At 61.2% G+C, this 12,500-nt stretch overlaps 1 non-coding gene across 1 annotated transcript; it reads left to right on the top strand.

Annotated features, from left to right (window-relative positions):
* Positions 1-9,363: 9,363 nt before the first annotated feature.
* On the top strand, positions 9,364-11,178 carry LOC142791113 (small subunit ribosomal RNA). The gene has a single exon (XR_012890020.1). It is a non-coding gene; the product is annotated as a small subunit ribosomal RNA (ribosomal RNA).
* The last annotated feature ends 1,322 nt before the right edge of the window (positions 11,179-12,500 follow it).

Genomic DNA, 12,500 nt, shown 5'->3' with positions numbered 1-12,500 from the left:
GGGCTCGAAACAAACCCTAAACCGCGCCAAGTACGGAAGGAACGGCGCGGAGAGGGCTCGAGACAAAGCTCGACCCTAAACCGCGCCAAGTACGGAGGGAACAGCGCGGCTAAGGGCTCGAAACAAACCCTGAACCGCGCCAAGTACGAAAGGAACGGCGCGCAGTAGGGGTTTAAAACAAAGCTGGTCCCAAAATCGCGCCAAGTACGAAAGGAACAGCGCGGTCGAGACTCGGAAGAAAAAGCTTTCAAAGTGTCGTAGCACGATGCACACTGCTGTTCGTGTGGAACAAACGTGACTACCGTGCTGTACGGTGGAGTTCTGTGCGCAAAAGCGGCGCGTGTGTTTCTAAGCACCACAGCGTTGTGTCAAAAAAGAGGTGCCTGAGAGAAACGCATGCGACTGCCGTGCTTTGCGGCATAGCACCGTGCGCAAAAACGGTGCGCATGCAAGAGGTGTCAGAGCTAGCGAACTTGTGCCACGAGCAACAGGTCACTAAAAGCCTATAGATGACGGTGTTGGAGGAAAAGAAAAATATCGAGAAAGCACTGCGGTGTGCCGTGCGTAGGGACGGGCGCGCGTGCCACATGCCGCCGAAATATGGGTGTCGGAGAAAACAGAGTGCCGCGCGTAACGAGGGGCGCGCGTGTTACAGAGAGATATGCCCAAACGCATGAAAGTGTACGCAGGTGTCCTAAGGCAGTTTTTTTTTTTTTTTCCTCATTTTGATGTCGCCCCGGCTGACGCGGTTTTCGTTTTTCCGTGCCGCCCCGGCTGACGCGGTTTTCGTTTTTCCGTGCCGCCCCGGCTGACGCAGTTTTTGCGCCGCCCCGGCTGACGCGGTTTTCGCGCCGCCCCGGCTGACGCGGTTTTCGCGCCGCCCCGGCTGACGCGGTTTTTGCGTCGCCCCGGCTGACGCGGTTCGGACTTTGCACTTTTTGGCTCACCCCGGCTGGCGGCCCACTCACTCGATCGCCAGGTCTGTTTGCCCCGGTGGTTCCACCGCCAGGCTTAAGCGCGAACTTTTTTTGTTTGTTTTCTTTTGATTAAGCGCAAGCTTTTTTCTTTGTTTTCTTTTGATTAAGCGCGGGCTTTTTTCTTTGTTTTTTTTTTTGATTTCGCCCCGGCAGACGCGGTTTTTGCGCCGCCCCGGCTGACGCGGTTTTTGCCGCCCCGGCTGACGCAGTTCGGACTTAGCACTTTTCGGCTGTGCCTGGCTGGCGGCCCACTCACTCGATCGCCATGTCTGTTTGCCACAGTTTTCCCGGTGGTGCCGCACCCGGGCTCGCCCCGGCTGACGCAGTTTTCGCGCCGCCCCGGCTGACGCGGTTTCGTGCCGCCCCGGCAGACGCGGTTTTCGCGCCGCCCCGGCTGACGCGGTTTCGTGCCGCCCCGGCAGACGCAGTTCGGACTTAGCACTTTTCGGCTGTGCCTGGCTGGCGGCCCACTCACTCAATCGCCATGTCTGTTTGCCACAGTTTTCCCGGTGGTGCCGCACCCGGGCTCGCCCCGGCTGACGCAGTTTTCGCGCCGCCCCGGCTGACGCGGTTTCGTGCCGCCCCGGCAGACGCGGTTTTCGCGCCGCCCCGGCTGACGCGGTTTCGTGCCGCCCCGGCAGACGCAGTTCGGACTTAGCACTTTTCGGCTGTGCCTGGCTGGCGGCCCACTCACTCGATCGCCATGTCTGTTTGCCACAGTTTTCCCGGTGGTGCCGCACCCGGGCTCGCCCCGGCAGACGCGTTTTTTTTTTCTTTCGCCCCGGCTGACGCAGTTTTCGCGCCGCCCCGGCTGACGCGGTTTCGTGCCGCCCCGGCAGACGCGGTTTTTTGCGCCGCCCCGGCTGACGCGGTTTTTGCCGCCCCGGCTGACGCAGTTCGGACTTAGCACTTTTCGGCTGTGCCTGGCTGGCGGCCCACTCACTCGATCGCCATGTCTGTTTGCCACAGTTTTCCCGGTGGTGCCGCACCCGGGCTCGCCCCGGCTGACGCAGTTTTCGCGCCGCCCCGGCTGACGCGGTTTCGTGCCGCCCCGGCAGACGCGGTTTTCGCGCCGCCCCGGCTGACGCAGTTCGGACTTAGCACTTTTTGGGCTGAGCCTGGCTGGCGGCCCACTCACTCGATCGCCATGTCTGTTTGCCACAGTCTTCCCGGTGGTGCCGCACCCGGGCTCGCCCCGGCTGACGCAGTTTTCGCGCCGCCCCGGCTGACGCGGTTTCGTGCCGCCCCGGCAGACGCGGTTTTCGCGCCGCCCCGGCTGACGCGGTTTCGTGCCGCCCCGGCAGACGCGGTTTTCGCGCCGCCCCGGCTGACGCGGTTTCGTGCCGCCCCGGCAGACGCAGTTCGGACTTAGCACTTTTCGGCTGTGCCTGGCTGGCGGCCCACTCACTCAATCGCCATGTCTGTTTGCCACAGTTTTCCCGGTGGTGCCGCACCCGGGCTCGCCCCGGCTGACGCAGTTTTCGCGCCGCCCCGGCTGACGCGGTTTCGTGCCGCCCCGGCAGACGCGGTTTTCGCGCCGCCCCGGCTGACGCGGTTTCGTGCCGCCCCGGCAGACGCAGTTCGGACTTAGCACTTTTCGGCTGTGCCTGGCTGGCGGCCCACTCACTCGATCGCCATGTCTGTTTGCCACAGTTTTCCCGGTGGTGCCGCACCCGGGCTCGCCCCGGCAGACGCGTTTTTTTTTTTCTTTCGCCCCGGCTGACGCAGTTTTCGCGCCGCCCCGGCTGACGCGGTTTCGTGCCGCCCCGGCAGACGCGGTTTTTTGCGCCGCCCCGGCTGACGCGGTTTTTGCCGCCCCGGCTGACGCAGTTCGGACTTAGCACTTTTCGGCTGTGCCTGGCTGGCGGCCCACTCACTCGATCGCCATGTCTGTTTGCCACAGTTTTCCCGGTGGTGCCGCACCCGGGCTCGCCCCGGCTGACGCAGTTTTCGCGCCGCCCCGGCTGACGCGGTTTCGTGCCGCCCCGGCAGACGCGGTTTTCGCGCCGCCCCGGCTGACGCAGTTCGGACTTAGCACTTTTTGGGCTGAGCCTGGCTGGCGGCCCACTCACTCGATCGCCATGTCTGTTTGCCACAGTCTTCCCGGTGGTGCCGCACCCGGGCTCGCCCCGGCAGACGCGTTTTTTTTTCTTTCGCCCCGGCAGACGTGGTTCCCCCCCCCCCTTTTCGCTCGCCCCGGCTGACGAGGTTTTCGCGCCGCCCCGGCTGACGCAGTTTTCGCGCCGCCCCGGCTGACGCGGTTTCGTGCCGCCCCGGCTGACGCGGTTTTCGCGCCGCCCCGGCTGACGCGGTTTTTGCGTCGCCCCGGCTGACACGGTTCGGACTTTGCACTTTTCGGCTGTGCCTGGCTGGCGGCCCACTCACTCGATCGCCATGTCTGTTTGCCACAGCTTTCCCGGTGGTGCCGCACCCGGGCTCGCCCCGGCTGACGCAGTTTTCGCGCCGCCCCGGCTGACGCGGTTTCGTGCCGCCCCGGCAGACGCGGTTTTCGCGCCGCCCCGGCTGACGCGGTTTCGTGCCGCCCCGGCAGACGCAGTTCGGACTTAGCACTTTTCGGCTGTGCCTGGCTGGCGGCCCACTCACTCAATCGCCATGTCTGTTTGCCACAGTTTTCCCGGTGGTGCCGCACCCGGGCTCGCCCCGGCTGACGCAGTTTTCGCGCCGCCCCGGCTGACGCGGTTTCGTGCCGCCCCGGCAGACGCGGTTTTCGCGCCGCCCCGGCTGACGCGGTTTCGTGCCGCCCCGGCAGACGCAGTTCGGACTTAGCACTTTTCGGCTGTGCCTGGCTGGCGGCCCACTCACTCGATCGCCATGTCTGTTTGCCACAGTTTTCCCGGTGGTGCCGCACCCGGGCTCGCCCCGGCAGACGCGTTTTTTTTTTCTTTCGCCCCGGCTGACGCAGTTTTCGCGCCGCCCCGGCTGACGCGGTTTCGTGCCGCCCCGGCAGACGCGGTTTTTTGCGCCGCCCCGGCTGACGCGGTTTTTGCCGCCCCGGCTGACGCAGTTCGGACTTAGCACTTTTCGGCTGTGCCTGGCTGGCGGCCCACTCACTCGATCGCCATGTCTGTTTGCCACAGTTTTCCCGGTGGTGCCGCACCCGGGCTCGCCCCGGCTGACGCAGTTTTCGCGCCGCCCCGGCTGACGCGGTTTCGTGCCGCCCCGGCAGACGCGGTTTTCGCGCCGCCCCGGCTGACGCAGTTCGGACTTAGCACTTTTTGGGCTGAGCCTGGCTGGCGGCCCACTCACTCGATCGCCATGTCTGTTTGCCACAGTCTTCCCGGTGGTGCCGCACCCGGGCTCGCCCCGGCAGACGCGTTTTTTTTTCTTTCGCCCCGGCAGACGTGGTTCCCCCCCCCCCCCTTTTCGCTCGCCCCGGCTGACGAGGTTTTCGCGCCGCCCCGGCTGACGCAGTTTTCGCGCCGCCCCGGCTGACGCGGTTTCGTGCCGCCCCGGCTGACGCGGTTTTCGCGCCGCCCCGGCTGACGCGGTTTTTGCGTCGCCCCGGCTGACACGGTTCGGACTTTGCACTTTTTGGCTGAGCCTGGCTGGCGGCCCACTCACTCGATCGCCATGTCTGTTTGCCACAGTTTTCCCGGTGGTGCCGCACCCGGGCTCGCCCCGGCAGACGCGTTTTTTTTTTCCTTCGCCCCGGCAGACGTGGTTCCCCCCCCCCCTCCGTCTTTCTTTTTGTTTTTTTTTTTCGCCGCGGCTGAAGTGGATTTTTCGGTGCCTCGACGCCCCGGTAGTCGCGGTTTTTCCGTTTCCGCACGGCCCCGGCTGACGCTGCTCGGTCACAGTCGCCTTTTGTGAGGATTGCAGACTTCTTGAGCGCGGGTGTTTTTTTTTGTTGTTGTTGTTGTTTTATTACGCATTCGCTCCAGCAGACGCTGTTTAGACTTTTTGTTTCCTCTTTTATCCTGCGACGAGGTGACGAGGTTTATTCGGTGCCCCGCCGCCCCGGCTGAAGTGATTTTTCCTGTCCCGTGCCGCCCCGGCTGACGCGGTTGGGACTTCGCGTTTGTTCGGCCGCCACGGGTTTTGGCGCACTCGCTCGGTTGCTTGTTGTTGCCACTTGTTGCGAACCCAGGTTTCTTGAGCGAGCGCGGGCGTTTTTTCTTCCTTTCTTTCTTTGTTCTATGTGTTAGCGAATCGGCCTTTAATATCACACGAGGACTCACAACCAACAATTTTCAGTTTGAAGTGTAAAAAATCTGCAGGTGTTGACGTAACTGACTTGCCCCGTACCCTTGAGTACATCCATGAAGTTCTCGTAGTACTACTAAATCGCATTATTCCAAGTGGAGAAATTCCCATAAACTTGCAAACCTCTACACGAAAATCGGTGCGCGTGATAAAGTTGAAAATTATCGTCCGATATCAAATGTGCCTTCTATAACACAAATTCTAGGAAAAAAAAAAAAAAAAAACACTTGTTCGCCGTTTTCTGCGCCGTGACTGGCAGCACTCCGGCAAAGCGAAACGGGGTCGATTCGAGCACGATATCGGCGTCTTTCGACGTGCTCGCCGGCGACCGTCGCACGAGTACGTCGCACGAGCGCGTCTGCCGGGGCGCCGTTTGCGAAGCCGACGCAAAAGTGGGAACCGCCGCTCGGATGATCGCCGCTTTCGGCAGAGTGAGTGTTGGCACTCCGGGGAAGCGAAACAGCGTGAATGCGCCCACGAAATCGGCGTATTTTGAAGTGCCCGCCGGCGACCGTCGCACGAGTACGGTAAACCGCGTCAGCCGGGGCGTAGTTCGGGACGCCGACGAAAAAGTGGGAAGCGCAACTCGGATCTTCGCCGTTTTTGCAGGAGTGAGTGGCGGCCCTCCTGCGAGACCAAGAAGCATCGATTCGTGCACGAATTCGGCGCCTTTCGACGTGATCGCCGGCGACCGTCGCTCGAGTAGGGCAAACCGCGTCTGCCGGGGCGGGCTTCGGGACGCCGATGCGAAAGTGGGAAACGCTGCTCGGATGTTCGCCGTTTTTGGCCGAGTGAGTGCTGGCACTCGGGCGAAGCCAAACGGGGCCGATTACGGCACGATATCGGCGTCTTTCGACGTGCCCGGCGGCGACCGTCGCACGAGTACGGTAAACCGCGTCAGCCCGGGCGGAGTTCGGGACGCCGATGCGAAAGTGGAGAACGCCGCTCGGATCTTCGCCGTTTTTGGAGGAGTGAGTGGCGGCACTCCGGAGAAGCCAAGGAGCGCCAATTAGCGCACGATATCGGCGTCTTTCGACGCGCTCGCCGGCGACCGTCGCACGAGTAGGGCAAACCGCGTCTGCCGGGGCGGGGTTTACGACGCCGACGCAAAAGTGGGAACCGCCGCTCGGATGTTGGCCGTTTTTGGCAGAGTGAGTGCTGGCACACCGGCGACGCGAAAGAGCGCGAAAGCGCCCACGAAAGTGGCGTATTTGGACGTGCTTGACGGCGACCGCTGCAGGAGTACGAAAAACCACGTCAGCCGGGGCGAGCGACCCACGGCGGTCTGGGTGCTTATCGCTGCTATTATAGGGGCACCCCGGCAGACGCAGAAAAAAAAAATTTTTTTTCGACCTTCTTTTTTGCTGGTCGAGCTCGGGTAACCCAGGTCGCAATGGGAGCCGCGCACGAAAGCGGCGTCGCGAGACGCGTTCGCGGTCGCTAGTCGCACGAGCTCGGCAACCGCGTCAGCCGGCGCGGAGTTCGGGATGCCGACGGCTAAGTGGGTACCGCTGCTCGGATGTTCGCCGTTTTTGGCCGAGTGAGTGCTGGCACTCCGGCGAAGCGAAACGGGGCCGATTCGGGCACGATATCGGCGTATTTCGACGTGCTCGCCGGCGACCGTCGCACGAGTACGGCAAAGCGCGTCTGCCGGGGCGAGGTTTGCGATGCCGACGAAAAAGTGGGAAGCGCCGCTCGGATCTTCGCCGTTTTTGCAGGAGTGAGTGGCGGCCCTCCTGCGAGACCAAGAAGCATCGACTCGCGCACGATATCGGTGTCTTTCGACGTGCCCGCCGGCCACCGCCGCACGAGTACGGCAAACCGCGTATGCCGGGGCGGGGTTGGCGACGCCGACGCAAAAGTGGGAACCGCCACTAGGATGTTCGCCGTTTTTGGCAGAGTGAGTGCTGGCACTCCGGCGAAGCGAAAGAGCGCGAATGCGCCCACGAAAGTGGCGTGTTTGGACGTGCTTGACGACGACCACCGCAGGAAAACGAAAAACCACGTCAGCCGGGGCGAGCGACCCATGGCGGTCTGGGTGCTTATCGCTGCTATTATAGGGGCACCCCGGCAGACGCAAAAAAAAAAAAAATTTTTTTTCGACATTCTTTTTTGCTCGTCGACCTCGGGTGACCCAGGTCGCAGTGGGAGCCGCGCACGAAAGCGGCGTCGCGAGACGGCTTCGCGGTCGCTAGTCGCACGAGCTCGGCAACCGCGTCTGCCGGGGCGGAGTTCGGGACGCCGACGGCTAAGTGGGAACCGCCGCTCGGATGTTCGCCGTTTGTGGCCGAGTGAGTGCTGGCACTCCGGCGAAGCCAAACGGGGCCGATTCCGGCACGATATCGGCGTCTTTCTACGTGCTCGCCGGCGACCGTCGCACGAGTACGGCAAAGTGCGTCTGCCGGGGCGGGGTTTGCGACGCGTACGCAATAGTGAGAACCGTCGCTCGGATGTTCGTCGTCTTTCGCCGAGCCAGTGCTGGCACTCCGGCGAAGCCGAACGGAGCCGATTCGGGCACGATATCGGCGTCTTTCCACGTGCTCGCCGGCGACCGTCGCACGAGTACGGTAAACCGCGTCAGCCGGGGCGGAGTTCGGGACGCCGATGCGAAAGTGGGAAGCGCCGCTCGGATCTTCGCCGTTTTTGGAGGAGTCAGTGGCGGCACTCCGGTGAAGCCAAGGTGCGCCAATTCGCGCACGATATCGGCGTCTTTCGACGTGCCCGCCGGCCACCGTCGCACGAGTACGGCAAACCTCGTCTGCCGGGGCGGGGTTTGCGACGCCGACGCAAAAGTGGGAACCGCCGCTCGGATGTTCGCCGTTTTTGGCAGAGTGAGTGCTGGCACTCCGGCGAAGCGAAAGAGCGTGAATGCGCCCACGAAAGTAGCGTATTTGGACGTGCTTGACGGCGACCGCCGCAGGAGTACGAAAAACCACGTCAGCCGGGGCGAGCGACCCACGGCGGTCTGGGTGCTTATCGCTGCTATTATAGGGGCACCCCGGCAGACGCAGAAAGAAAAAAAAAAAATGGGGACATGGCGTGCGTCACCGTGCGGCTTCGCAGCGTTGCCGAAGTCGCCGAGCCCTTCGACTGAGCCGAACGGCGGACAGGGAACGTTGGTCGGCCGTTCTAACCTGTCGGTGCCACGCCGAGACGTCGTTAAGGAAAACCGCGTCGTGGGCCTCTACGACGCCGTCGAGTCGTTGTACGTTTGGTGTCCAGCGTGTCGGCGGCGAGTAGCGGACACGTCGTTCACGACTTCGGTCTTTCGCAGTCGACGCGAACTTGCGGAGAGTCGTGGTGCCTCACGTTTTCGGCAGAAACCGCGGCGGAATTTTCCCGTGCGTGCGCGCACGACCTCGGTGCTGTGCCGTCAGCGTAGTGTTGCACAAACTCGTGGCCTACCCAAGGTGCGGTACGTTTGCGGCCGTATCCTCGGTGGGAATTTCGTGAGTAGGGTCGCAAATTCTACGACCTCGGCGGGTTTGAGAGCGACGTAGACTTGTGGCACGCTCAACGTGCCACACGTTTCGGGGCACACCCGCGGTGAAATTTTCTCGAGTACGCTCGTATTAGTGCCCAAGGAGGTCTGGGTACTTATCGCTGCTATTATGTGGGGGTTCTCGTGAGCGGCGTACGCGAAAGCGACCGGGTGTCTGATATGCGGCGGGCTTCGGCCTCGTCAAGCGTGTCCTCGGGTCTGCTCCAGGGGAATCCACGGCAGTCGTCTGCAGCCTCATCCGCTTGATGCGTTAGGGGCTGGTTGTCGGACGGTGCCGTTTTACCACGATATCGAGGTGTGTTCCGTGTCGTCCTCGGGCGATTCAGATGCGAAAGCGCCGAAGACGCGGGCGTGACCCGTCGTCTGGCGGCTTTGCAGTCTCGGCTCCGTTGCTAGTTCCGGCCGGTCCACCGACAGTGCAGCGGGCTTGGGCAACCCGCACGGCGCGACCGAGTCGATGCAACGAAAAAGAGCGAGCATGAACGTGCTTCTTGCCGCACGGCTCCCACTCGTCTTTCGGGAAGGTTGTGCCGTAGCGAGCTCGAACGCCGTCATCTCGGAGTGCAAAATAAGCGTGTTGGGGCGCCTGAAGGTGGCCTCCGCCGCACACAGACTGCGTCCGGCCCGCCGAAGGCGAGGACGGACGCGCAGTCGAACGATTACCTGGTTGATCCTGCCAGTAATCATATGCTTGTCTCAAAGATTAAGCCATGCATGTCTAAGTACATGCCGAAATAAGGCGAAACCGCGAATGGCTCATTAAATCAGTTATGGTTCCTTAGATCGTTTCTTCCTACTTGGATAACTGTGGCAATTCTAGAGCTAATACATGCAGTGAGCCTGGAGCCCTTTGGGTAACGGGTGCTTTTATTAGACCAAGATCGATCGGGTTTCGGCCCGTATTGTGTGGTGACTCTGGATAACTTTGTGCTGATCGCATGGCCACGAGCCGGCGACGTTTCTTTCAAGTGTCTGCCTTATCAACTTTCGATGGTAGGTTACTTGCTTACCATGGTTGTTACGGGTAACGGAGAATCAGGGTTCGATTCCGGAGAGGGAGCCTGAGAAACGGCTACCACATCCAAGGAAGGCAGCAGGCGCGCAAATTACCCACTCCCGGCACGGGGAGGTAGTGACGAAAAATAACAATACGGGACTCTTTTGAGGCCCCGTAATTGAAATGAGTACACTCTAAATCCTTTAACGAGGATCAATTGGAGGGCAAGTCTGGTGCCAGCAGCCGCGGTAATTCCAGCTCCAATAGCGTATACTAAAGCTGCTGCGGTTAAAAAGCTCGTAGTTGGATCTCAGTTCCAGACGAGTAGTGCATCTACCCGATGCGACGGCTCGGACTGAACATCATGCCGGTTCTTTCTTGGTGCACTTCATTGTGTGCCTCGAGATGGCCGGTGCTTTTACTTTGAAAAAATTAGAGTGCTCAACGCAGGCGAGTCGCCTGAATAAACTTGCATGGAATAATAGAACAAGACCTCGTTTCTGTTCTGTTGGTTTTTGGAATACGAGGTAATGATTAAGAGGGACGGACGGGGGCATTCGTATTGCGGCGCTAGAGGTGAAATTCTTGGACCGTCGCAAGACGAACTACTGCGAAAGCATTTGCCAAGAATGTTTTCATTGATCAAGAACGAAAGTCAGAGGTTCGAAGGCGATCAGATACCGCCCTAGTTCTGACCATAAACGATGCCAACCAGCGATCCGCCTGAGTTACTCAAATGACTCGGCGGGCAGCTTCCGGGAAACCAAAGTATTTGGGTTCCGGGGGAAGTATGGTTGCAAAGCTGAAACTTAAAGGAATTGACGGAAGGGCACCACCAGGAGTGGAGCCTGCGGCTTAATTTGACTCAACACGGGAAAACTTACCCGGCCCGGACACTGGGAGGATTGACAGATTGAGAGCTCTTTCTTGATTCGGTGGATGGTGGTGCATGGCCGTTCTTAGTTGGTGGAGCGATTTGTCTGGTTAATTCCGATAACGAACGAGACTCTAGCCTATTAAATAGGTGCGGGGTTCCCAGCACCTTACAACCTTCTTAGAGGGACAAGCGGCTCCTAGCCGCACGAAACAGAGCAATAACAGGTCTGTGATGCCCTTAGATGTCCGGGGCCGCACGCGCGCTACACTGAAGGAAGCAGCGTGTCTTTATCCCTGTCTGAAAAGACTGGGTAACCCGTGGAACTTCTTTCGTGATTGGGATAGGGGCTTGCAATTGTTCCCCTTGAACGAGGAATTCCCAGTAAGCGCGAGTCATAAGCTCGCGTTGATTACGTCCCTGCCCTTTGTACACACCGCCCGTCGCTACTACCGATTGAATGATTTAGTGAGGTCTTCGGACCGATGTCCGGCGCGGCCTTTCGGTTGCGCCGGTCTGTTGGAAAGATGACCAAACTTGATCATTTAGAGGAAGTAAAAGTCGTAACAAGGTTTCCGTAGGTGAACCTGCGGAAGGATCATTAACGGATTGTGAAGGGTGAGCGCCTCAGCTGCGTCTGCGCCCGACACTTTCTGCCGCTGACCCCGTTTGGACGCGGGGTCGGCTTTTCCCCACGGGGCTGCCTGAATGTGGAGCGGCACCCCGTGACAAATTGTTGCGCCCAGCGGACGCCAACACCGCGACCTTGGACGGTCGGCCAGGTGGCGGACGCGGGTACAAACGGCGCAACGCACTCATAGGTCGGCTTTCGACCCGCCACAGCACCGTGGCTCGAAGCGCTCGAAATGCGCGACCCGACCGCTGCGGGACCGCCTAGTACTGTAAACAGGAGCGGCGGAGCGCGAACGGCGAGTCGTGGTTACGTCGGTAGAAGGCGAGGCTGCGCGTTCCCGAAACGCCAGCCGAGTGCCCTCCCGACCGTTCGAGCGTGCAAGAACGAGACCCGACAATCGCGCGGCGACTGCCAAGTACGAGAGGAACGGCACAAGCGTCGGCGGTCGGTCAAGGAACTGGCGATGTGACGGGTCCGCTGTGCACCAGTGCATACCGTCCCGCCGTCCGCGGCAAGCGCCTCCGCGTCCTCGGGTGACGGAGGCTGCCGGTCGGTTCTTGCAGGCGAGGGATCTCGCTGGCACCGGTTCGCGTTGACGCGCGGCCGGTCATGGCACGGCGATGCGACGGCCGAGGTGCGCAGTACTCGATGGAGGAACCGCACGCTCCGATGACCGTCCCGCCCTCCGCGGCGTATGCGTACCGACCGTAATGGTTGCAGCAGCGCCGGCCGGCTTTTGAATTCGCCACACGAAACACGGTGCGAGATCGCGGTTAGGGGAGCGTCGACGTTGCCAGGCGTTTTGCTTGCTGCCGAGGGAAAGGCGGCACGGCCACGTCGCGCTCGTCGCGATTAGCGGGTCTGCGCGCTTTGGGAAGGTGCCGCAACGACTTGCCGAAAGAGGAAGCACGGAAGAACGAGGGACTTGGACGTCCCGACAATTGAACGCACTTGCGGCCAGGCCCTTGCTGGCTTCGTTCTTCCGCCTCGAGTAGGCTCGTACGCGGCTCCGGCGCCGAAAGTGGTCCTTGGCACCGACTTCGGTGGACGTGGGAAGTGCCGCGCAAGTACGGCGCGCCTGGCTCCACCTGTTGGCTAAAGTAGGCAGCCGGATCGGCATTTTGGTGTGCGGTGGCAAACCGTGGATGCGAAAAAAGCTTGTGCGATTTCGTGGAACAAAAAGCGGGGGTCCCCCTTTTTATGCGGAGGAGACCGACCCGCCTGCCGTGGTGAACCGCGACGCCACGGTAAAAACGGGAGAGGCTTGTCGATGGGACCGTGCATCCCGCGCT

The sequence above is a fragment of the Rhipicephalus microplus genome, unplaced genomic scaffold (assembly GCF_043290135.1).
Source record: "Rhipicephalus microplus isolate Deutch F79 unplaced genomic scaffold, USDA_Rmic scaffold_137, whole genome shotgun sequence".
NCBI lineage: Eukaryota > Metazoa > Arthropoda > Arachnida > Ixodida > Ixodidae > Rhipicephalus > Rhipicephalus microplus.
Note: the sequence above shows the minus strand (reverse complement) of the source record. Positions and strands in the feature narration are given on the sequence as shown.